This window comes from Osmia lignaria, chromosome 9 (genome assembly GCF_051020975.1).
Source record: "Osmia lignaria lignaria isolate PbOS001 chromosome 9, iyOsmLign1, whole genome shotgun sequence".
NCBI lineage: Eukaryota > Metazoa > Arthropoda > Insecta > Hymenoptera > Megachilidae > Osmia > Osmia lignaria.
In genome coordinates, this window is record NC_135040.1 from 12880624 (window position 1) to 12906963 (window position 26340).

Consider the following 26340-nt stretch of genomic DNA (forward strand, 5'->3'; position numbering starts at 1 on the left):
AATATTAATTTTAATCTACCTCGTCACCTGCCGAACGTCCATAGTCCTTTCGTTTTGAAAACCATACCTCGAAGCAAAATGGCTTGCGTGTGGATAATCAAAGAGGTTCAAATTATGGATAAAAATTAGGTTAATATGTCATTAGAAAGATAAAGAGCGAAAAATGTTATTTTGTTTTAACTGCAATCGTCGCTTCTGCGCAAGCTAGAGCGATAAACGTCGTACTGATAGAGCACGCTGGCACGTCCCTTAGGCGCAGTATCGATTGCTCCATGACGGTACCACCACTATGGGAGGGTGAAATTGGGTCGAAAGCAACCTTCCCAACGGGAGTACTTACTTTCCTCTGCGTGTTCTTTTCCATCCTCTCCGTTCTTTCGCTTTGAAAGCAGTACCAAAGCTCCAACTTCAGTTATCATTAACCGCTAGCAATAGCCATCATTTAAATGCCAATTTTTAATTCGCGTTTATCAAGATTCATTTTGATATTTACCGTCGTTTTACGATTTTCCGATGTACTAACCGTAATACCATCATCCTCGCGTGGATCTTTACTTATTTTTTTACGATACTTTCATGTACATATGTATCTTTTACCATCGAAGAACTCAAATTACGACCGTATAAATATAACTTACTTTATAGGTTACGGTATTTGTTCGGACGTATTTATGTGTCGTACCTTTTCTTATAAAAGAATGAAAGATGTATTAAAAAAGTTTAATGGCTTGCTATACATGTATGTAGGTAATCCATGGATTTTGACCCAATGTTTTTGATTTATTTTCATCATTTCACCCTGGTCTTTACCTAGTTACGTCAATGAATACGTTGCTATGGTTGTTGTGCAATTAAAAAAAAAAAAACATCTCTTGGATGACATGAAATGCACTTGTTCCGTCATTTAAATCATGCGATTAATTTTTATTGGTTTACCGTAGTTGACTGCTCGGTTGAAAGTACTTACCGATCTAAATTTCACGAAAGACTAGCCTATCTGCATAGATTCTCGTTGTTTTCTGCTACCATTGCGGAAAAAAGTACGAGGGTTCGCGTTTGATCTCATCGTTATGCTTGTCACGTGATTGCGCTAGTGGCCCCCCTCAGAATAAATGCTTCTATCTTTACGATGATATCGCATCGAGTTTAACCGTGAGCCAAAGGCCTTTTCAATTGCTTCATAATGCTATTTAAAGTCAATAAGTCATGGGACACTTATTAATTTCAGCTTTACGTTTAAACGAAGAGCGTTAAATTAGATATATTATTTAGAATCTAACATAGTGGGAAATGTCAAATTAAGTATCTCAGGTAAAATTAGAATAATATCTGAAAGAGTTGTTCGTTAGAGGGAGAACGAAATGCTCATTGTTATTTGCATCGGGGTGATTCGCGTTTAGAGCACGCGTTTCGAGCTTCGAAGCAGGGAGGGGGAGGATCCTTGACATAAATAATCAGTAGTAGAGCACCGCAGTACTGCCCCCGTAGCCATGGTAACAACATCGATCGAGGCCTACTACGAAGTCGAAAGCAGCTACCCTCTTCGCGGCACACGTTTCTTTCCATTTCTTCTCTTCGCCTTTTTTATACCATCCCCTTCCCTTCCTTCACCACTCCGTTTCATTCCACTTTCTCAATTTTTCTCTCCACACGATCTCTCCTCCCTCTAGATGCATTTTCACCAATTTCCCTCTGCTCTAGTTTCCTGCACTTTGCGCTTCTACCCATCTTATCCGCGCTGTGCTTATTAGTCTTCGAAAGTTTTCCTTACGGACAAGAGGAAAGTCAGACATTTTCGATATCGTAAGCGCTGCAGAGATTGCGTATTTCGCAACTTTTGCTAAAAGTGTCGAGCACGCGTATCCCTGATTGCATTTCGCATCTTTGCATGCTGTCCTTTTTTTTTCGTTTACGTGCGCGCGTACCGTTTGTTTCTCACCACGCACCCTGACCGCATTTCTGAATAAACAACTACCCGCTTAACAGCTTCATTATTATTACCGAAATGACTGTATTGTTCACGTTGACGCTTCTATCGAGACCGAAACGTGCTTCTTCCTGAACGCGTACAAGCATCGTTTCGTTTCCTTCGAGTTACATGAAACTGCTTTTAGACATAACGAGCCGCACCGGTGACCCTGATTGACGAAACCGTTCCCGGAAAGCCAGCGAGCCAGCGATACCGTCGCTTTTATCTATTTTTATCTGTCACTGCGCTTCTTAGAATTTTGCATACGATGCTGTGACTGCGGATTACTCTTCGCCCCACGAAGGTATAATGGTTGGTCGGGTATGGAGAAGAGGGATGATGAAAATTCATAGGGACCCATGAGATCCTGAACCAATACGTTTCTATCGCGTCGATGATATATGCATCTATTTGATACGAACCCTCGGCGATAAATTAACCAGCTGGCTATTAATCGTTGATACCGCGGACCAGATAAAACTGCCGCGAACAATAAATTGCAGATTATTTCAGGTACGCGAATGTGTTCTAGCTATCATTGCAAGGAAACTTTTTTTCTTTGCATCTCATTCTTATTGTTAGTTTCCTATTATTTTGTTTAATAAAGAGTTCGTTGTAAAAATTGATTCGTGTTAGGTTAGTAGCGAAAGACACGTTCCATTCGTCCGCGAGAAGATGGCATGGCTAAAACTTGTAGGGATCTATGCCCCACTACCCGATATCCCTACTTCGCATCGCAAGGATTTTTCGTAATTGGTCGAATCGCTCGACGAAGGAAACGAACGAACCGGTTAAGTGCGACTGGAACAGAGCGATGCGGCGACGACGACTTCAAAGCAGTGGCATAGCCTCTAGAACCTATGGGTAGCGATTAAACTAGACATTAAGAGTGGGGTCAGGCGGAGCAAACCAAGATCCCCCATTGCTTCTTTCCAATATCGCATGCCATCTTTTCGCGGACCAATATGTAGCGTGCGCATACATGTAAGTGAAATTAAGGAGAAACATCGATCGATGGAAGAGGAAAATCTTGATAAGAAGAGCATTAAACAGTAACTGTGAATTGGGGTGAACATCAGCGTATGTCTTTGACGTGGGAAGATGGGCAAAAACGATTCGATGCGAGTTGAAGCACGGAACTTGTGACGAAGCCGCCGCTCGCGGTGCGGCGGTGTTTCAAGGCTGAACCGCCTCTTCTCTACACTCTCTTCGTCTCTCTCTCTCTCTCTCTCTCTCTCAATCTCTTCGTCCCCGTATTCCCACTGCCACCCCCCGAAGATGAGCCATCTCTTCCTTCCTTTCTTAACCTTTTTTGAACGTCTCTTTCTTGCTTTCTCTTTGTCCCATCGTCTTCGTCCATCTCGCTCGTTTCCTTTCCTTTCCGTTCATTCCTTCTCGTTCTGGTTTATTCGTGTTGGTTGGTCGCGCCGCACCACGGCACTGTGCTATCCTATCGCATGACTCTGCAGGGTTACGCAACTACTAACAGAAGGCTAGGCGGAGAACGCAGGTTGCGGGGGCAGAGCAGAGGCTAGGGGATCGCGCATGATCGCTCTATAACAGTGGTACTCACCAAGCCGTGAGATAGCGATTCGATTTCGATAATTATAATATACTCACCGAACGTGAGTTTCGAATCTTTGTCCGACGGGACTTGTCTTCATCGAGTATTGGAGCAGACTCGGACATATTGCGCATTAGGGAATATCGGTAATTGTTCGCTATCGTTTGCGTTCCCTAGCGTATTTCATGGATATTTCCACGTGCCTCGCGACGAAACTTATATTCTAGAAGCAAGAAAATCCGAGCATGTTTATCATTTGATTCGAGGAAACCCCGATTTTTGCTCCGAAATAAGCGCGTCGATGCGTAACAGGTAATTTCCATGATGAGTACCACTGTTTGGATAGTTACATTTACAGAGGCGCGTGCTCGTATCTACTGTACACACGTACAGAATGGGTTACACGTGGTTGTGCCGCATTTACTCGAAGCCGTGCTATTAATTTATGACCACAAATCGGTAAATGTAATCGCGTGCATTCGCGATTCCAAGGTAATAGTCGCGTTACGGATATACCGCTAGACAAGGGCGCCTTCTTGCCAACGAGTTTCCCTCGTTCCACAGTCAAGCAATTTTTTCTTCTATGAATACATAAAAACGACTAGAAATTGCTGAAACCAATACAGAGTAAACTCATGAAAAGTTTCTTTCTATGAAAGAAATCAATGATCACCTCCATCCTCGATTCATCGCCTACCTCATTACGCTTATCGCGTGCATCTACTAAAGAAATACGCTCGATCCAATTCTGATCTCTATTCAAAGCATCGTACGAGGCATGTGCGAAAGGCGTACAAGCAATTTTATGAACGAACTGCCAGCTCGAATAAAAAGGAAGAGACAAGTTGAAAAAGATGACCATATAAGGCGAAAGCACGTTTTAGATATTCCACAGGTTCGCGGACTTGGTCGCACGGAACGCGCTTCTTCTTTCACCGCTTCACGCTATATTCTGCCCGCTGAAAATCTATCTAAAATCTTAACGATTGCGCGCCATATTCGTGCGGCCACTATTATTTTTAATTTAATCGCATCGGGAAACGACGCGACGTGGCGACCATTTCGTTTCATCGTGGACACGTACTCGCGTAAGTATCTGTAGGTATATGTGCACGTGGGATACGTGTTTCGAGGATTGTTTACCTGCGTGTACGATGAAGAAAGGCGAAGCATGTGTAACAGCTTTGAGAAAAGAACATAATCTCGTCGAATCGAATCTTGTTCTTACGTAAGAATTGCTTGACGGGTAAAGCACGTGTACGCCTATGCGAGTATATAATACACTATACCCAGATGGGTGTGTGCAGTCACGTCCAGGCAAAAAAATTGGACTCAAAGGTCCAGCTCGACGAGCGACCAAACTAGTACGACAGTCTCGTCGCGTTTCGTACGTTTAGACGTTGAAATTTTTTACACGTCCGAAACGTAACTTCTCTGACCATTTTATTCTTTTTCTACATGTTTTTGGAGTAAAAAAGAAAAAAACAATGATTGAATAGAAAGTAAGAGAAAATAATTCTTAGGATAATTTTAACGATGTACAGAAATATTAGAGCTGTTAACCAAGGCGAGAAAACGTCCATCAGCGTTATTTAAGAACCAGTTGAAATGGCAAGGTTTTTTTAAGAAATAAGCATTTTTAGCGAAATCGCGGCGGTAATGGGACGGTGATGAGAAATAACGATGCGACGCGCATTTAATATCAGCTAGGAAGATCGGTGAAGAACGGAAGACGGAAAACCGAAAAGTGGAATAATTACGGGGAGTAGGCAGCGAGAGTAATTCGTTCTCATCGGTGCTCGTTAAAAGAGACGGAGAGCAGCGGAGTTGCCGCTCGAAGGCCGCTGCTGCCCTCTAAAATTAACGATGATCCAACGTCGAGCGGGTAGGGCGAAAGTCCGCTTCCTCTGGAAGGGTCCGCTCGCGCGATATGCCGCTTCCGTATAGCGGTCGAACACGCTCGTTACGCGCAAATCGACGCCTCTATACACCTGTGATCGAGTTCCCGGCGATTGTCAGCTCAAACTCGTGGACAACTTTATCGACAATTCGAAATTGCATTGGAGTTTGCTAGCCCCCCCTATTCATATGACTCTATAGAAACTGCGTTGATCTAGTATAATATTAATTACTTAAATTTATTCAAGTGAGAGTAATGGCGGGTTTATTCGCAAGGCTCTACCGCAGCTAAGGTTTTAATAGTGGGACGCAAAAAGCGATCAAGCATAGGGAATATAAATGTTTCCCTCATTTTCCTCAGAGGAAGTTTGCAACTAACTACAGCAGGCAGTAATTACTAGAGAGACACGCTAATGATCATTAAGATTTTTTCTGGTATTGCGACTTGAAGTCTTTGCGTTAAGAAGGGGTGGTGATCTTCGGGATTGCAACAAATGTCTTCAAACGAAATCGATTCGAAAACGGTTAAACACGAGGTACGATTGAGATCGGTATCTTGTTTACAGTTCGCTGTACGTACACAAGACAGAGCCACGTTTCCTCGTGGCGATAAGGAGACGATAAAATTCTGCGGTCGGTTCGTGGCGAGAGCGAATCGCCAGACCGGCAGACGTGGCGATTAACTTTGCGCGGAATGACCGTCGAGCCATTCGACCTAGTTCGTAAAATTGTACGCGACAGTAGGCGTACTTACCGAAATGTGGGACAGCCGTATTCATGTGCAGGAAGCGGTGCAACTATGGATACACGCGTGCAACCCATTCTAACCTCCGCAATTGCGCCTCTCAGCTCACGTTGAGGAAAAATACAGCTGCATTCTGCTTCGAATACACGGACAAGTTGTCCCCTCGAACGACGTGCTGAAAAATGTATAAGTGCATTTTAGAATCTGGCAAGATGGGGATTGCGTACAAGGTTTTTCTCCATCTTGGCAACTTTGAAAATACATTATCCACAATTCAGCTTCCTAACCCGCATATAATGATCTTTTAATTATGGGACAAAATGAGACAATTCGTTTCCTGTATCAGTCTCAAAGCATCCCCGTTTTGGGGGGTAAGTAGTAGAGTTCGCAGAGGAAAATAGGAAAAGGAAAAGCCTCTCAAGACTCAAGGAACGGCGCGACCCTAATATCCCTAGCCCCGAGGAGTTAAAGTTGATCCAGTAAATTTGCGCGTCCGTTTCATAGATGCCCTGGCCCAGTTTACAGCAGCTACGAAAGCCACTGGGCAACGAAGGGGGTTGAAGAGAGGGCGTAGATATCTGTGTCACCGCACAAGCGCCGTGACTCCACATAGAAGTACGATTCACGGTTGTGTTCTTGGCCCGCTTGCTGATCCGCCAAGCGTTCGCGAGAAATGGTGGCTCCAACCATCAAAATATCATCCATTAGTTCTGATAGCTGTGTTTTTGTCTTGTCAGTTCAGTTCCCGTCAATCGTACCTAGACATAGAATGAAAGAATGATGGGGAGAGTTCGCGACCTTGACAATAAATAATGAATCGTGCGAGCCTCGTCCCATCCTCGCAACTGATCAATAACTAAGCGTTCCTTGGATTTTTATAGCTGAATAGCATAAAATTCGATTGCACAAGGGAATTTGTATAAACTCAGCTTCGGATCGTTTGCCAATGGACACGCTCTGAGCAAGATCTTTGTTAGTTTTCTCGATGGAGCTCTGGAAATCTCTGTCCATCCGTTCATCCGCTCGACCCTGCCGCGATAACTCGCTCTCTAGTGGAGCGCTTACGTAAGAAAGACGTACCTACCTACCTATCTACCTACCTACCTACCTACCTACCTACCAACCCACCTCCTGGCTATTCAAGGGATCAAGGCAAACCGGTAGGCAGGCAAGCAGGCAGGCAGGTCGAGTGGAGCACAGACAAGCAGAGAGGAGCTAGAGGGAGAAGGAGCAGGTTTGGCTGACAGGCAAACTAGGATGCAGGTAGGTAAGTAGGTAGGTGGGCACATGTCGCGCGCGCATGCCCTCAGATAAACCTGCCAAATGGATGGACTATGCAACAACGGAAATACCGCCGCTCCTCCTCCACCACCAGCGCCCTCTGCTCTCTTCTGCCATCTTTTTTTCTTCTTCGCGACTCCTTTCCTTAAATCAAAAAACATACCGAATTAATAATTAAACTTGGAATATTTTCGAAATTTTTAGTTACATTTGATGCTTGATACTTCTGTAGAAAAATTCGAGCTCTTACCGGGAGCAGAACACATTTATCACTAAAGTCAATCCAACGAGACGAGTCAGTAAATGTATACAAATTCACGTGCTCGACGCAGACCCGACTCGCGGTATACAGACCTCGTACGAAGCGTTTGAAGAATTGAAAACAAATCTGCGCTGATCCAACGTCGAGCACGTGAATTTGTATACATTTACTAACTCGTCTCATTGAACGGACTATAGACATCTCGTGCATTCAGTTATGAGATAAAAATTGATGCACTACTATTTAGATGCTTCACGTGTTACAGCATGTGAGAAAGTATGATGTTAATCAGTGTAATACCTTAGAACTCGATTGAATAGTTTTCAAATATCATTGTTTGCTCGTTAAAGCAACGCAATTCTTTTTCTTCTTGTTCCTCGTTCTCCTCCATTCCTGCACGCGCGATAATCGCGCCGTTATAGCGAGTGTTACGTAACCCGCCTCAGATTCGAGGATAACGAGCAATCGTGTTAACGCGAAGGGTAGCGAGAAGTAATTGAAAGACAGGTGAGACGCAGCTCATAGGGGTGCTAATGAGGATGTCTTGATGTTGTTGGCCAGAATCAGTAAATTCTCTTTAGATATATGATTAAGACTTGGAGACCAAAATTTCACTACAATTCATAGGTTCAACCAATATACCCCAAACTTGAAACTAGGTATATAAAGTAGATTTTATGTTGTAAAATAGAGGATGTAAAGTTTCAAATACGAAAGCCCTTAATGGATAAAATTTACTTTATCGTTTTATAAGGTGTCATCCTTATTCTTGCTTATATTTCAAACTTTGCCGCACCTAGTATCTTGATACCGCGATATGACACGCTTTGGTATTATAATCCATCCTTCGAACGTCGACGTTAGCGAAAATTCTGTCGTTCATAGAGCAAGGGTAGAGAACTTTGTACAGTATAATGTATTCTGCATACATCAGAATACGTAAAAGCGGTAAGTTTAGGAGAGCAAGAGCTTGAACGTCGAACAGTAATTAGGCCAGTGAAACGGGTCGATCGATTTTCTGCTGAAAAAGCTTGTGCTCCAAAAACCTACTTAACCAATTCACTACTGCTGTACAAGTAGGTTAGCTGGCCTCAATTCCTATTTTAATATACATACTTCTTGATTATACATTTATATCTTTGAATTACATATTTAAAGAAAAATTCCCGTTCTTTGATGATGCACATATATGTCATGCGAAGTGAACGTATTAACTTCCTGACAAAAAGAGATTTACTCGTTGAAAGATAGTTGCAGTGAATCAGTTTGCTCCTTTGTATTCTCCTCGATTATTTGTCGCGTGTCTTTGAATTCCACAACTACCGATCACGTGTTGTGTTACTCATCCCTTGGTCGTTGTACTTCCGTCAATGACGCTCTCCATATTTCTTACCTCGTTGGTAGAAAAACACGCAAATGGAAAATAATTAATAATATCAGAGGAAGATGATAAAGGGAGATTGAAAGAAGGTAGGATGACTAGTGTGGCGTCGTTGTTTAATTTCCGGGAAGAAGCGAAACGCGTGGAGGGATCAGCCCGATTCTTCTTGAAGGTGTATACCAGCGTTCGTCCTTGAGGCGCCCTTGGTACTGGCTGTGGAAGCTAAATCGGCCGATGGAAAGCTCGCTCGAGTTTGGCGAGTGTATAGGGCGTGGCCTAGCGAGCACCCGGTGACCTCCTAGCCAGCTAGGCGGCCATCTTTGAACATCGAATCGTCCGGGCGTGCTACGAGGGTGAAAGTTGGGGTGGGTTTTCGTGAAACAAGGATGGCAACTACGGCTACGCGTCGTAAAATCCCTCTCTGTGCTTCTACTGTGTGAAAGGAGACGCCCTCTCCTCCCACGCTTCTCGCAACAGTTTGTCTTTTCTTCGTTTCTTCTATCCTCCGGAAGTCTTCACTTTCGTTTCATTTCTTTCTTCTTCTTCTTCTTCTTCTTCTTGGCCGACTTTCTTGTTTCTTAGAATTCTTTTGCATAGCATTCTTCGCAACGCGAGGCCACCAAGTGTTTGATCGATCAACTTTAACAGGTGATGTAGGGTTGCCATAACCGTCTTCATACATCGATCGTTTATTTTAGTTAAGGGTCACTTGATGGACTGGAATATTTTTCAATGTTTACGGTGAAATAAATTCTTTTTGTTTAATTTTACAGCTTAGGTCTAACCTAGACCTATGTATACGTCTATTTTAACCCTGTTACGTTGTATATTCTGGTGCAAGGTAGGCTCTCTTTGGCTTGGTCTAGAGGTAAGGGGAGGAGCCTCTTACTGCTTGTCCTCGGGCTTGGAAGGACCTATGAAGACTCTAGGGAAACTGTAGGAGTACCTAGCCTAGAACCCCCTGTCCCCACACCGGAACTCGTAACATCGTGGACGAGTTTATTTTTGTTACACGCGTTAAAGAAAAGATACGTAACTAACCAATATTGTAGCGGGCGAATAAGCTCCAATTAATCCACGAAGCTACAGGATATAAACTGCAAGGGCGTTAATAGTTGATATTGCTGTGGTTACACAACGAGATATCGGATTTCCGACGGGATAATCGTGTTCTCTTCAATCTCTTGTCTCTCGTTTCACTTTCTCTAACAGAAACATTGTAACAAAATCCTGAAAATTTATGCTTAATTAATATAAATCGATTCTACAGATAAAATAGAAATAAAAGGTAAATGTTAGAATGTAACATTCACCTTGTAATTCCATCGTCTGACAAATGATTGATGTTACGAGACTGCGACGATATTTTTCCATGAATTGTTCAATTATAATTTTCCATTTTCAACACTTTTAAGAGGATGCTTCTTTCGACCTGACGCATGATTGGCCATTATGTAATGTCAATTTTGACCTCTTCAGGGGGAATCAGTATTCCCATGCATTTTAAATTATTCTTTCTTATAAATATACCTAAATTGACGAAAAAAGCAACATTGTCCTTCAGCAGAACTTGAAAATTCGTAAAACTTCACAAAGTGGCAGTAGCCAATAGCATAGTCGAGGAATGGAGGCTTTTTATTCTGTTTGGTTGCTTCAAGGCCTGGTGGTTGCCTGGTCTGCCCCACCACTGAATTTCTCGTGCTTATATCGCATCACCGTTTCGTTCTCCCCACCTCTGCTGCGCGATTTTTCTGCGCCTAGACCTCGGCCGTTCTCTGTTTCGCCTTTCTTCCGTTCTCCGTCTCTTTTTCGCTTTGCTCTTTAGCTCCGCGAACTATGGCGATAACCATTTGGTTCCGTCTACGTTACGTTACGTTATTTTCAAACCACTTCCTAAAGATTGAACCGAACCGAACCGAACCGAGTTACACTATTTGCAAAAATACGTTGCAATGTTATCTATATCTTTTATAACGGTTTTATGATTACTACATCGCTCTTTATTCGAGGAAAGGGTTATGTAACTTCTTCCAGTAATTGGAAGACTAACATTTCAAAATGTTCACTACTTTCTGAACGACTAAGTTACTCAACGCTTTACCAATCGTCCCACTCGCGCTGCCTTGACTTGAACTTTTGTAGTATAAATTAGATATAAAAAATTGTCGTTTTATGAGTTTACGAGTAGTGTCAACTTTAAATTATGCAAAATATTATTTAACAAGTTTAAATATTAAATTTCGATATGATTTCTTGTGGAAAAGATTCAAAAAGCATCCTCAGCATATCGCTACCTATGTCTCTTCCGCTTTACCCTCGACCCTTCCCCTCTTTGCTCTTCTACGTCCCTCGCAATGATCCAAGATCTTTATGGATATCCCTTCCCTCCCACTATTCAACCGTTTCGCAATGATGTCATCCACGACATTAACGCATACGTCGATGGATTTTCAAGACACGAAAATCTAAATTTTCATCGTTTGGCAAGGTTGACGAAGACATTCGAATGACATTGAAATACGCCGGTAATGAGACGGCATCGGAAGTCGTATCCAACGGATTACATCGAAACCCAAGGAAAACGGGTCAAATCGCGAGTATCGGCATTTGAGATTACCCGATACTTGTAAAAGGGTTTAACCTCTTTTCAAAGATGCTAATCAGATTAGCAAGACACGACGGTTTTAACGAGAATGAAGGATTTTCAAATCGTTGTTCGAGCTGAAAGCGAGTTGGAAATTTGCAAATAATAAAATATTCAAGCGGCACAAGAATAGTAGCATATACTAAAAAAGAAACAAAGGTGAGAGATTGGGAAGTGAACTATTCCAGCAAAATCGATCGGAAACGCCTTTCCTTAGAGACTCAGGTATATACCAACACGTGATGAGCCATAGGGAGTGGATTCGAGGCCAACGAGTAAAATTAGACAGTGCGTGAATGGAATCCGAGCCATTCGAGCAACCCCAAATGGAAATGGAAACGCTTCGGTTACTATACGAAAGATGGCCGCAATGCGGTGGCCTTCTATAAAATGGCGCTTGCTGACCAGCGGTTGCCAGCTTTTTCACGAATATTAACTGAAACCTGTAATTATTATATTGTCTAGCCTTCATTACTCAATCGTGTGACCTTTGCCAATTAGCTAATTAAATCGTCTTAGCTTCGTTGTTACGTCTAAACAAAAACGATGTGCAAAATATTCGATTAAAAATGGTACGAGGTGCATCGATCGAGTCAGTTGTTTCATTCTGTGAAATAGAAAGATCGGTTGCAAGTCGTTTTTTGCAACGAATACAATTGGAACTTTGGAGCAGGTGTAATTTAAATGGCACAATCATGTGATGATAGTAGCCAGCGAAGCGAAAAATCATTAGAATTGAAAGAAAAAAAGAAATCTGAGAATATTACAAGACAGCTACAAAGTATCGAGCCTACAATCTTGATACCGGTGCGTACGTACAAAGTGGCACAAGGCAAGCCAGTCCCACTTCCCTTTCCTCCTTGCATGTACGTGCGCACACAGTGTATCTCATTCCATCATCATCTCCTACCTCTTCCATTCTTCCCAAGGAGTGGTAACTTTCCAAACTTTTCAATTCTATGATTTTTCTTTTTTAAACAGTGTTCAGTCCTTTTTCCTGTTTTCTAATTATAAGTTTCAATGGTGTTTCTTTATTACGTGTACCATGAAATGAAAAGAGCTTTGTTGTTGCGTCAAATTTCGTGACTGAAATGTTATACAATGAAAGAAAAGAAAAAAGTAAACAGCTTTCATTAATTTGCTAATATTTCATACACGTCCATTTACTCGCAGTGCACCGATGCTTATCTCCTCTAACACGTTAGCCGCTGCCGTAGAAATGGACGTGCGTGGTACGGCACACTTTAGTAAGAATTACGAGTACGTTAACCGTCAAAGTGAAAACGGACATCTGTAGTCAGGCATATTAAAATGTTAATTATTAAGGGTATAGTCCACCACTTGATGGTTAAGGCATAAGAAAAAAAAATATAGTTTAACGATTGCCATCTATGAAGCAATGTTTCTATGCACTTGTTACATGGAAAACGACAGCGGGTTGCTTTATTAGGAGGAAAAAAAAAAAAAAAAAATGTATCCCCGTAATCACGGCAACGATCCGGTACACCGGGGTACGAGGCTGACGGTATTTGCCAAGTTACGAAAGTAAGCGGTTTTAGAAAGTATAGAAGGCTCGAGGTGAACGGCGCTCCAACAGCAATTACAAAGTGGCTTTGCAACAACGAACACGACTACCGAAGCCTCTACTCTCGGCTACTACGTAAGCGGACCCTGTGCGTTTGGCGTAGCAGGTGCACGTTTTCGTGTAATACTAGAAAAAAAAAAATAAATAAATAAAAATAAAGAACTTTGATTAAAATGACGAAAGTAATCCCGTTGAGAATAAGAAGTCTACGAGTAGAAAGAAAAAAAAATGATTTCCTCCCGTTTCTAAGTAGATGAACCGCGACGTTTTATTGTGAGAATGAAATTTTCCGGTGGACAGAATTGGATGCGCACAGTAATTTACGCCCGAAACGAGCGGAAAAGTAATTTACATACGCTCGCGTTTGCGTCCGGTTGTACGCGACAAGGAAAAAATAGAATGATGATGATACTTGAAGAACGGTCAGTACTCGCGCAGTGTTTTCCATGATCCCAGAGCCTTTTCAACATGAGTACATTACAGCTGGGGGAACACGGTTTTCACTGCTGAGCCCACGGATATCTACCATTTAATTCCTTGTGCGTATAACTCGATCGTCCTTAGCGAAGAATAAGAAGGAAAATAAAAGAAGAAGAAAAAAAAAAAAGAAAAAGAGTAGAATCCTGAAAAGTGGGTCGCGCCGTTTTATCGATGTCGAGGAGAGTTGTGCCGCGGGGCCGATAGGAGAGAGAAAAAGACTGACTATCGTTGTACAGAGCCAAGCCAGTTTCTCACCCCCACTGACCTAGCGACCGAGAAAAACGTCGATCCGTGAGTGGTTGCGTCGAATAATGGACGTGGCACGAAGAGCAACGTAGAAAATGAAATATGTATTCTCTTGTCTTTTCTGCACACCAGCCGTTGCGTATCTTCCACCAACTGGTCGTAACAAACGTTAGATCACACACTGGCCCAGCGAGAGCGGAGCCACGGTTTGATCACGTGACGATAGGTTGCGTCACAGTTGCCCCTCTCACCACTCAACCAACGAACCAACGGACGGAACCGCCATCTTTTACCCACTGAGAGACCAGAGGAACACGGACACCAGCACCAACGTATGAACAACGTTTTTCATTTTTACTTTTACGCGTGCCCGAAGGGGTAAACCTTTGTGGTTACCAGATCAGCATCCACCATGTCAGTCGAATCTTCCCGCATGATTTCTTTCTTTCTTTTTATTCAAAATTTTCACGATCAACTGCTTAGAGATATCATTCGGATCCGATTGTGCCGCGCTGGCAATAGCAATTCTCACTGTAATAGTGTGACAATAATTTTATTATAAAATTACAACATACTAAAATCGTTCAAAAAGTATTAATATAAACTCGAATATTATAGTCGTAGTAAATTGCGGGAAATTGTAATCACTCGTTTTACAAACTTCTAAGCAAATGAAAAACAAAATGCACAATGAACGATTCAAAAAACCTGTCATACCACAATCATCGAACATTTAATGGTTGGTGCTCATTTCCGGTTATGTTTGGTCTCAAAGCCACGCCACGCACGCAAATTGCGAACCGCGCGACCGCGCGCCACGGCACAGTACGATTCAGACCGATACCCGACACGAGTGGTAACACGATGCATGGTGGTAATTGCGTATCTCTTAGGTCCAAAAATGATAAGGCAACACAGAACGACGGGCTTGATCGTAACTGAACAAAGACGTTCGAGACTGGCGAACAAGTTCTTCTCTTCCACTTCGGAAAACTAGCAGTGAGAAGACTGAAGCGTGAAACACGACCGACTCCGACGGCGAGCAGCGACGAACGAGGATGCGCTCGAGCACGTAGCCTGTGCCGCACTCTCAGTCTATCCCCACTACCAAGTATGATCGGCATCCGGTGGCAACTGTGGCGCGCATTCGCGAGGATTTCTGCTAGCTGATTGGTGCACAGCCGTTGCTACTTGGCCTACGATTGGCCGATTGCACACCAAGAATTCCCGCGGCGTTCACTATCCATGGGACTCACTACCACACACACACGTATGAACCACACGAGGCCACTCTCGATCTTACACAAATGATATTCAGACGAGGACACTGCGTACCACACATCCATACGTGTGATGTACACACGTGTATGTATACTAGCTACTCGCGAGCTTTTGTGCACACCAACATCCACGTATATTTGCGTGTACGTGTGTTGGAAGATTCCACACGCCCGCGCTTCGCTACGGTCGTATGACGGACGAACAGGAACTGGCCACAACCCGCGCGGAAACGCGCTACTTATGCTGCCGGTGGGAAGAAAACCGACGAATCAAGACAGCCTTTATACCCACCGCCTTTAGACCTCGATGCTACGGGTCCAAAGGGCCATCGTGGTGGTGTTCTCGAATGCGAACACGGGGGATGGAGGTCAGCCAACCCCTCTTGCTGCTATGCGCAAAACCATGATAAATATGTAACACATATAATACGCGGATGCGGATCTATCTCTGTACCAATCGCTATATCAACGATTGTGGCAAAAATAATCAGGCTACCATTTGCTATTCGCTACTCACGTTGAAAGCGCCACCAAATCGTTGACCCATTTTTCTATCGATTATCCAGCTTTCGCAGTAGCCTCCGACCATCAAGATTCGGTTCTCCAAATATTCGAAACTTCCGCGGTGACCTCGTAACGAAGCTGAATACAATCCGTCGTCTTCTCGCACTGTTCATTTTCTCTTTGTCTTTTCAAGTCCGATTGTAAAGTGGTCGATCTCGTATAATTCGTACACCAATTTCGGAGTTTTACGCGACGATTGAACGCGCACACGGTTAACATTAACGTTACGTAATCACACGACGTTCCTGGAAACCGTTCCTATCGTTTTCATTCTCATCGTGAATATTCTCTTCAATAGGATCGAGGATCGGGAAATCGATGACGTTCATTTATCGATACAACAATGAAACAAAACAAAAAAGATAATGGTAGCGCGTTACACGACACGCGTAAAAACGTGGGAGAAGTGAATAAAAAATGGATATTCTTAACCGACGTTTCGAGATGAAATAAAGAAAAGATGAAGAAAAATGGTGGAATTGAAACGTTCGTTGCGATCGAAGTATTAAAACGTGAAAGAACGGTGCTGCGTGTATAGCGGTTAGTCGATTAACGAAGCTGGCGTATTGGGAAGGGAAGGGGGTGGCTTGGTGGAACATTGGAACTCGACTTGGACGTCCTATTTCTACGTTCGGAAAGGTTCGTGTGGCGAGCCGATCGCGCACGAAGCAACGGGGATATAAGTAGGTCGTTTCGAGCCGCACGTGTCGTCCTTGACTCACATAGCGTGGCGCGCAGGCGCTCACCGTTGCCGCATTGCTGGTCGCTAGGGCTTTTTCTTTGTTCCTCTTCGCGTGTGTGCGCCCGTAATGTTCCGCGCACACGTTCCCTTATGAGCACAGCACACGAGTATGTATGTGTATACACGTGTGCACGGTTGTGCGCGCACGCACCTATCCGGCACTCTGCAAAATGAGCTAGCTGCCGCCGCGCCGTAATCTATCTATCGCGTCTAATGTGCTGTACATGATCGAGTATGTCTCCGTCTACGTCTCCGTGTATTTATCCGTGCGAATCGACCGTTTCCTGTTTGCGCCATTTTCTCGATTTGTGAAACTTATTCGTAAGAAGAAAAAACGCTTAACCATGAGTATCAATAAATGTTACGCAGCTATAGTAATTTCTTGTACCGATATACCTGCACGATTTCGAGCAAACAGTTAATATAATTAGACGTTTTCGTTATGGACGGACGCGATCCGAGGGGGTCGAGACACGAAGAAGGCACGTTGTGCAACGCTCAAGGAGAGTGAGCAGTGAGCAACACGCGTGTCGTGCGTTCCTGCGTGCTCACGGACGCATATGCGCACGCTCGATGATAATCGACAGAAAGAGAAAGGTCATCGGGGGGGGAACGAAGTTTCGCTTCCTCTTCCTTGTTGCGATTACACGAGTAGGTAAGCGGGTACCGAAATTGCGGATAGTGTGACGCAACGTGCAGCTGTACGTAGGTACGTGCATATATGAATATATGTAGGAACGGACTCGTACACTGACAGACATGCGCATACATGCATTCGTGCATACATGCGTGTATTTAGATAAAGTATTGGATACGCCTGCGGAAACACGGCAGTGCACGACATACAGAATTCGCGCGTTTATTCGTAACCGTGAGTCGCCGTCCATTACAGGGCTTGGAACGGTACACGGAAGAATTTTAATTCGACAATTTGTAATTTTTCTCATTTCCGTCAGTTGTTTATGGCACGTTAATTTGAACTACATATGCAGCGACTCTAGCGAGTTCTGTCGGATCGACAGAATAGCAGACTTCTTTTGATATGCATCCAAGGACAGTTATGTTTCACGAAGACCTGTGCGAAGTCGGTAGTTGGCTTTGGCATCGTGAGTATTGATCGCAACGGGAATTCAAAGGGGAGGCCACCACGTTAGGCTACTCGAACCCCAATTGGATCGACCTACCTCGTAGCAGTAGGCAACTGAAGGGGGGCTCTGCCGCGGCCTATTTCTTAGAGTATCGAGGTTCCCTAACCAAAACGTTCATTTTTTAATTTACTTTATATCCTAGACAAATATGAGCTCCTGCATGAATAAACCAAGGCACTTTTAGACCGGCTTAGTATTTTTGGCGTAGCCGGTTCGAACGGGATGTTACGTTTCAGAGAAACGAAATGGAGGACTTCAGCAGGAGACCGATGTGCTGTTAGTTGGGAAGACCTTGAGCGTTAATTACTCTCAGACGAGAACGACGCGATGTACTAAGTTTTTTCGCAAAATGGCCGTACTTATATAATCTTTGGCAATGCTTTTGGCGTTGCGATTGTAGGAACGATTGCTGCTGGCAAGATGTGGGACTAATTTACACGAATTTCATTGTTTCCATTCTGCTCGATCAACGTCGTGCAACACGCTGTCGTGCAACGCGATCGTTGCATAACGCCATCTTTTTAATGACCATACGACGTCTCCGTAATGAAGTAGTCACGCCAAGGTAAATGCAACGAGGAAAAAGAAAAAAAAAAGGTATTACAGATTATTCCGAGTTTATACGTACACCGTACGAATAAATTTTACATGCAGCTGTCTGCACGTGGAACATACAGGGTGTCCCATTTAATTGGAATATATCATCGGGAATATCTTGGAAATTGTAATAATTCGATGAAGAATATCCGATAAGAATATGTGAAAGAAATAAACGTTGCTAACGACAGCCAATAAACTGACGGTGTCACGTTGTGGCACATCGTTTTGATTTAACGCGCATACTTTTGTGTCGTCCGAGAAGGTTCGCATGCTAGAGTTCCACAGATAAGCACGTTCTTATCAGCGTATGTACTTACGTAAGCAACGAATCGTGTAAGTAAGTCTTTACTCGGCTTCGCACTCTTTTTCCTCTTCCGTCCTCTCACGGTGTAACCCACTCTTTCATCGTCGTTCTTTTTCACCTTTCTTTTTTCCTGGCTTACACTTTTCACCTTCATTTTTCCTTTACCTTACTCATTTCTTTCGCGTGCGTTAGTTTCTTTCAGAATCGTATTTCATCTAAAGATAATGCTTTCTCTCCTGTTAACAATTCTTTTGCTTTTATCCCAACTTTCATTTTTGCTATTTTTAATCATTTTTTTCTTAGTTTATCGCCTTTCTTTACCCTTTCAACTTGATTATAAATTGTCGCCATGACTTTGCATTGTGACACGTGCAAAAAGTAGTGCAGCATCTTGCAGCGCCATCTATTTAGAGCTTTGGGCACAAGCAGGGCGGGGCTGTGAATGGTTCAGGGTTAAGAATGGATATTTTAGCTGTTTCTCAAAATCTTTAGAGTGACCCTAATATTGGGTTATTAACTGCTTAAATATTAGCCAACACTGATCTCATTTTACGTTGAAAAGTGCCATCGCGTTGGCTCGGTACGTAGTGAACTTGGTTCCTACTGTAACGTATCGTTAACGTTAACACTGCTAAACACAAGTATTTTAACATTAATATTAATATCATACGAAAACAGGTATTGATCGGTGAAGGGTAAATATTCTGTAATAATTAAACTTCAGGCTGGGTAGCAGAAGTTTGGGCGCATCGTGGATGACAGACAGTCACGTGGACATGGCGCGTGCCGGAAGCTGTCAAAAGATACGAGAGAAGTCTGATCTTGTTAAAATGGTAAACTATATTATCTCTGGTGGATGATGTCTTGCAATTTACGTGTTGTTATAAAGCACAGCAACGATAAGGGAAATGCAAAACGCGCTTAGTTTCGAAGATACGGGTGAAAGAAAAAAAAAATATGGATACGATTACAGAAGAATGCTTCCTTTTATACAGTCACGGTCATACTCACTTTTTGAATCGTGTAAGCGCAACAGTTATCTCTGACAACGTTTTATCATAAACTATGACACGTGATTGGATACTTTTTTGTCGATCGGCTGACACATCCCTTATTAGTAAATTCAAGCGCGAAGAAAAATTTGTACGCGAGGGTGTAGATGGTTGCGTACATCGTGCCGCTGAGTAACGACACTGTTATCGAACGTGACATTTCACGATTGACCCGTTCTAATTACAATATTCTTACGCGTTAAGTGGTGCGGTGGCAGAAGGCAAAGATCGGTTAGCGGACAGTTATGCATGAACGGTGACCTCTTCGTTATCGGTAGATCGAAAACAACGAATCACAGTCAAAGCAGAGGTTGCAAACCTAGTGGACGGAGCGTTTCCAGGGATTTATCGCTGAAACGATGGTTTCGAGGAAGCCAGAGTAAATCGACGAATGCACCTTGGGATTCTTGTTACTTGGTTCGTGTTCCTTTGTTACACAACCGGCTCTCTCGGCAACTCGGCCAACTATCGACCCCACCAACTAACTTTGTTCTCACTCTGTCCCCTTCCTTTTTTTTCTTCCCTCTTCTTCCTCTTTCTCTCTCTTAAGCTCCCCTTCAGAGTCTCTTTTATTTCCAACCCCATCTTTCTGTTCCTTCCTTTCTCTTTTGACAAACTCCGTCCTCCGCTCTTTTCTGTTGCCTGTCCTTTCTCTCCGAGCCTATACCCCTGTGTGTCACCTACTCGCTCCGCCAGAGTCGGCCGTTTATTGAAAAAAAAATTCTCCTACAGAATGGAATCTTCATATTTCTCCACTTGCTTAGCCTGTGCAATTAAAAAGCCGACAGAAAGAAAAATTCATTTTCCATTGAAATTGTAAGAAAACGATCGACCTCCGCCTCCAATTTATACCTATTCTAAGTCTAGACACGTAATTGCGATAATTAAGATAGTCGAAGTGACCTTGGATGACCTTGACAACTTATAGTTAGAAGTTAGAATAGTTATTAGAAGGTGCCTTAATGGGGGACTTGGTTTGGGTTTCGGGTTAAATCCCTAACTCGCAATCAGGCACGATGCACGATTCCGTGTGAAATACTTAAGGAGGAAGACTTCGATTATTAAATTATTCGAGTGGTTGTTATCTTGGTTCGGCGTTTAAGTGTTCGTTGGACAGCGTGACATGAAATACGACATTTTTGTCTCTTGTTGCGCCACTGTGATGATAAGTGGAAGATTCCGAACGTAGGGATGGGGATCCATTTATCTTTGTACTCCACCGAGCACAACGTAATTTGTACTGGTGTGCAGTAGGCATAGAGACTGCGAGGGCTTCGAAAAATCGCGATTCTAACGATGGAAATTGTGGAGCATGTGGAGTAACCTAACTTAGCGCAATTCCAGGAAATCAAGATCTCCCTTCACAGCTACTTCCTGAAGTTCCATCTATTTCGCTAGACGGACTGTTTCGGCTCCCTTTTCGCGGATCCCCTCTGCATCTTCCGCATCCCTAACTTAACTACCCCTCCCTTTCTAGCGGAGAAGCTTCTTGCTACCCATTCTTCTCGACGAAATTTTCTTCGTCTTCGTTCAACTAGTCTCTCCCTCTACCCTTGTTCTTTTCTACCCCTCGTTGAATCTACGTCCCCCTTTCTTTGCTTTTTTTTTTTTTTTCTTCCGTGAATGTCTGACGGACCCAAGGGACACGTAGTGGGGGGCCACGTGCTCCCAGTACCTAGTCACGCGAGGGTAGGATACGTGGTATATATGTATGGATGTACCAATGTATGTACAGCAGATTCGTTCGAATGCATAGGCGTGGAAACGTGTTTTCTATTGAAAGTGCGCTCGCGAGAACAGTGTCCAGTTTACGCGGAGATCTTTCGCGGAAGTTAAGGGACTTTTCTATCATGGCGGAAGGAATAAAGAGGTATGACTTTCGGGAAGGTCCAATCTTTTGATATGGTAAGCAATTTTTTTCAAACTCTCAGAACAGTTTCATTGAAACTTTAGCCAGCCCTGGACAATGTGTTCTCGAAAAATGTGTCACCTTTTATCTTATCATCCGGAACACGTGTATAAGTATGAAAGTAACTTCTATGCTTCTATTGGAGCAGAACGATAGATTTACACGTGCGTCAGTTACAGAGCGAATGCTGTTTTCTGAATTCATTCCTTGTTCTACTTCGAGACAGTGTATGAATTTTTTTTTTATTAGGAAAAAATAATCGTCATTGCTACGAGTATACTGGCAAGTGTATGCGAACGAATGCTGTTGATAGCCGCGGTGGGTGTTACAGAAAACAGAAGTAACAAGGTTGATAGGAGTTGCAGGCGTTCAATAGTTAATCGAGAGGTTGGTTGTGGAGTAATAGTAGCTGGTTGGCCAGCTGCACTTGACTCTCCTATGCAAGATAAATAGGTGCGGCTGTTTCCTATTAATAGCGGTTGCTTTACGCGGGGATTCCACTGTTCTAGCTCGTTGTCTGTTAACTTGCCAGCCTGTTCACGTTCCGCTTAGAAAATTTGATGTGTTGTAAAATACCTTCAATTATGTAACGATACCTGTCCAAACCAACCGAACCACGAGAACTTGAATTTACCTATTGTCCAGCCATTGGACAATGGATTACAATATTGTGAAAAACTAATGGGTTTATGGTAGCTGTTTCGAGACTATAATTTACGACGATGGAGGTGAACTGGAGGACCTACGAAAGCTTGCTAGTTGATTGCTATGGAGGTCACCGATGACCGAAGAAGAATTCATTTTCCATATCTCTGGTAATCCCTATTGTAAAGTGTTCTACTAGATATGGATGTTTCTACTGTGATGGTCAATTAGAAAAAAATAGGTTCTGAAGCATATTATCAAATGAAGGTACCATGATAAATCTTTAATCGACGGGTTTATTTGGTAGATGTGTTCTACTAGATTTAACTAGAGAGACACGATGAATAGTAGTAGTAGTAGTGGTAGTAGTAATAGTAGTAGTAGTAGTAGTAGGAGTAGAAAGGTGGGGATCAAACAAAATCCGGTATAGGCGGGCAACGACCTTTAGGCACGTGGCACGGGACACGTGCTGCATTCGACAAACTGTCGAACGGCCTTTTGCCTCTTCTTTTTATCTCCTTTCTTTCGCTTCTGTTTTCACCTCGTTTCGCTTCAAATTTTCGGCCCGTGCTATCTCGGTCTCACCGCGATTTCCTCCTATCGACTGGGGTACCGTTAACACTTTGGCTACCAACAGAGAAAATGACTACGCGTGGCACAGCACATTTCATTAGGAATTATTAGGAATCTAGTGATACGATGATATGATACGAAACAAAACCTCTTTGGGCATTCGTGGCCACGTGAGTGTGAAATAAGAGATGTTCACTCCCAGTTGAATCTTGTAAATGCAATTAGAGCCTTAATTATCTCAGTTGATTAACGCGTTCACTACCATGGGAGGTGACCAGTAGCACTGGCCAGCTACTTATAAAAAGCAATAAAATCACTGCATATATTTTCGTTTGATAACTAAACATACGTAGCAAATATCGAACGATTAAGCTAGTTTTCACGTTCCACACTGTTATCTTCTATTTGTTCGTTGATTATATGGGCGTCGCGTGGAAGATAATAGTTCACTTTCTGATGTCGTGATACAATAAAGGGAACAAATAATCATAAATATTATACAATTTTTGCGCGATAAAGAAACGAATCCGACATCAATCAGGAAAATTTTAAGAAGTTTGTCTTCTCTATTGAAATAGCAAAATATCCTAGATATGTACATCCCCTTACCTTGATTTCATCCCCTTGACCTTTCGAAGATGCGTTCATTCTAGGGATTTCTATGGTACCCATTGGTATGTCTTTCAATTTTAAGCGACACCAATATTCAGTACTACATGCATTTGCAATGTCTATAAATAATACTCGAGGACAGTAGTCACTCATGACAGGAGACACTTAGAAAGTCCATGCTTTTTATCCATGGTTAACTATATGTTGCTTGCTTCAGACTATGATTCGAACGGGTTAAAATGTCTAGTACTCCGAAAGGATTAAAACATACTTATCAACTTGTGTAGCAGTGCACCCTCTTCTCTGTCCCTTTCTTATCGTACCGCTCGGTCACGCTAATTTTCATTCCAATTATTTTCAGCTAGCTAACTCGATGGATCAGCATTGGACGCGAAACAATAGGCGCGGACGGGTGACATAAGATGAGCAGCTCGACAAAATAGTTGGTCTCCGTCGGTGGCCTCGCTCTAGAATCGCTCTAGATCGCCATCTAGGGTGAGGAGGGCGCGAGGAGAAGGTGAAAGAGGAGGACAGAGCAGGGCAGGGCAAAGAGGGGCTGAGGTCAGCAGTACAACGCTGCTAGCTGCTGTACCAGCTCAATACCAGCTCTGACCCATTTGGCAATGTTCCCGAGTTCGGGCCACGGGATTTCCCCGTATGAGATCACCGTTTTTATTTTTCCAACTTTTTTTTTTTTCTTTTCCCCTCTATCTTACTGCCGCATCCATATTTCCCATAATTCATGCACCATGGGAGAGGTTCGTGGGAAAATAATCGGCGCCACTGCCGTTCTACCATTCAACTAGGCATCTTTCGAAATACGAGGAGATTTTTCTTTCCTGAACGACACTTGAAAACTGACCTAGATTGTATTGGCACGATTAAAACGAAGAAACGAGCGTGAATAAACGAGGGTGTACAAGATGGACCATTAAGCTTACACTCTGCAATAATTGTTTGATTTAACCGAGATATACTGCTAAGACTCTTACAGTATGTGTGGATATCGTTGATGTATATTTGCTTTTAATCCTTTAACACAACCATCTATTACTGCTTTTCTGTCGAAAAGTTTTCATCCCCTTTTGCAAGAAGCAAAACTAACTCTAATAGATGTTAAGCCGAATGAGCCAGCATCCGCCGTACAAGGGGTAATCGAAATGTGGGTCAATCGTTCGCATGGAAAATTTAGCGAAAAAGACAGATAACGTTTGTTCGGTGATTTTCTTTGCCGCTCCTTTCGTGACCTCAGACCGAAACTAGACCACGCGAAGCTTTTGGTAAATGTGTCAAACACCCGGTGTGGGATCAATACTTGCGCCCTGGTTTCTCCTCTCCTTCCTTCGCCCCACTCCTTTCACCCTTACCCTCGATATACCTACGCTCATACGCCCCTTCGATCTCTCTTCGCTCTTCACCACCTTTTGCAACCCTCTACCTTCTCTTGTCAAGCTTGTTACATACCGTTTCGTCTCACTTCTCTGCCGGATCATAGTTCCCGAGACGTCTCTTTAACTGCTGACACTGTCGTCAAGGCGAAATTAGTCGGTAGGGTTAATCGAAGGAATCGATATCGATATTTGATCAGTCAGCTTCATTAGACCAGTTTATCGTAGAATGTATTTCTTCTTCATAAAATAACCCTAAATTACATTTGGTTGGCCAATTTTCTTTCCATCCATCAAAAATCGTTCTTCCGGCAATGTTTTCATCCATCGTCAAGGCTTCTGCCTAGTTTTGTTTGGGAAAATAACAATTTATTGTTATTCGTACCCTCAGGTTCCAGCTCTTCCCGCTGTTTTCAATCGAGTATCCCCCGATACTCGATCCTCTCCACCCCTGGTGCCACCTGCCTCCTGGAAGGGGACAAATAGCGCAGGGTGGCGGCTCAATAGAAAGACGAAGAGGCAAAGGGAGCAACATTTCAATGGGGTAAAAGGGAATCGAGCTCTGGATTCACCCCAACCGAGCGCGCATGCTTCTGAGCGAAATTCTGTTCGCACACTGCCTCTGCAGCGACCCTCTATCACGCCATTGTGCCCTATTCTTTTTATAGACCCTTTCAAAATTGCGTTCCTACGCATGATTTTGTATAGTACAGTTTCTATAAGCCTACAGTCTACTATGTCTCTACTATAGAACACTGTTTCTTCTGAAACATTTTATAGAGTTCCGAATAGAGGAAGGAGCCTCCCACTATTTGCTTTTGTTTAGGAAGAGTCTAAGCTAGAACCTCTCGTCTCTGTCAATGTAAGTGATAAAGATTAATTTCTACGTGCATTTCTTTTGAACCGACCTGTAGATAGGGATCGTTACCCAAGGTACGCTCGTGGCTGCGGCTAAAAATTTTAATGAACCGTGCAATAAAACGTGAAGTACAGGTAGGGGATATTCAGGTTTAATTAAATGTCTGATGCCTCTGGGAAAAAAACCAAAACGTTTTGCATTTTTAACTATAACTCTGCAAAGCATCACGAATTGATTAAAAAAAAATTACAGTTAAAAAACACGAGAATTTTAGCTATGTTGCTGGTTCGATTGGAGTTTTGTTGAATTATGTAATCTTGATGAACTAGTATGTTTGGAATTTTTCTATTTTTGAAGAAAATATATTCTCGAGACCCCATTCCAAAATGGATTTTCTTGTTCGGCATTGCTTCGATCTTGACATTTCGTTCGTTTCGCAATCGATATACATAACGTTATTTCCTCGTGTCGCTTTTCAGGTGATCGTAACCTGACATTTCAGACATCGTCGCGTGGCTTTGAGTTCCGGTTCGATGAAAAAAGCAACGAACTGCAAAGTCAACAAGTTTTTCTGCATGGAATCGATAACGAAAGCCGATAATTGGGCA

The 26340-nt window shown here is 43.0% G+C and overlaps 1 long non-coding RNA gene across 1 annotated transcript; it reads left to right on the forward strand.

Annotated features, from left to right (window-relative positions):
• The first annotated feature begins 18586 nt into the window (after positions 1-18586).
• LOC117608502 (uncharacterized) lies at positions 18587-23921 on the forward strand. Its single transcript, XR_013062694.1, has 3 exons — positions 18587-18723; positions 19419-19527; positions 23847-23921. It is a non-coding gene; the product is annotated as an uncharacterized LOC117608502 (long non-coding RNA).
• Positions 23922-26340: the final 2419 nt, after the last annotated feature.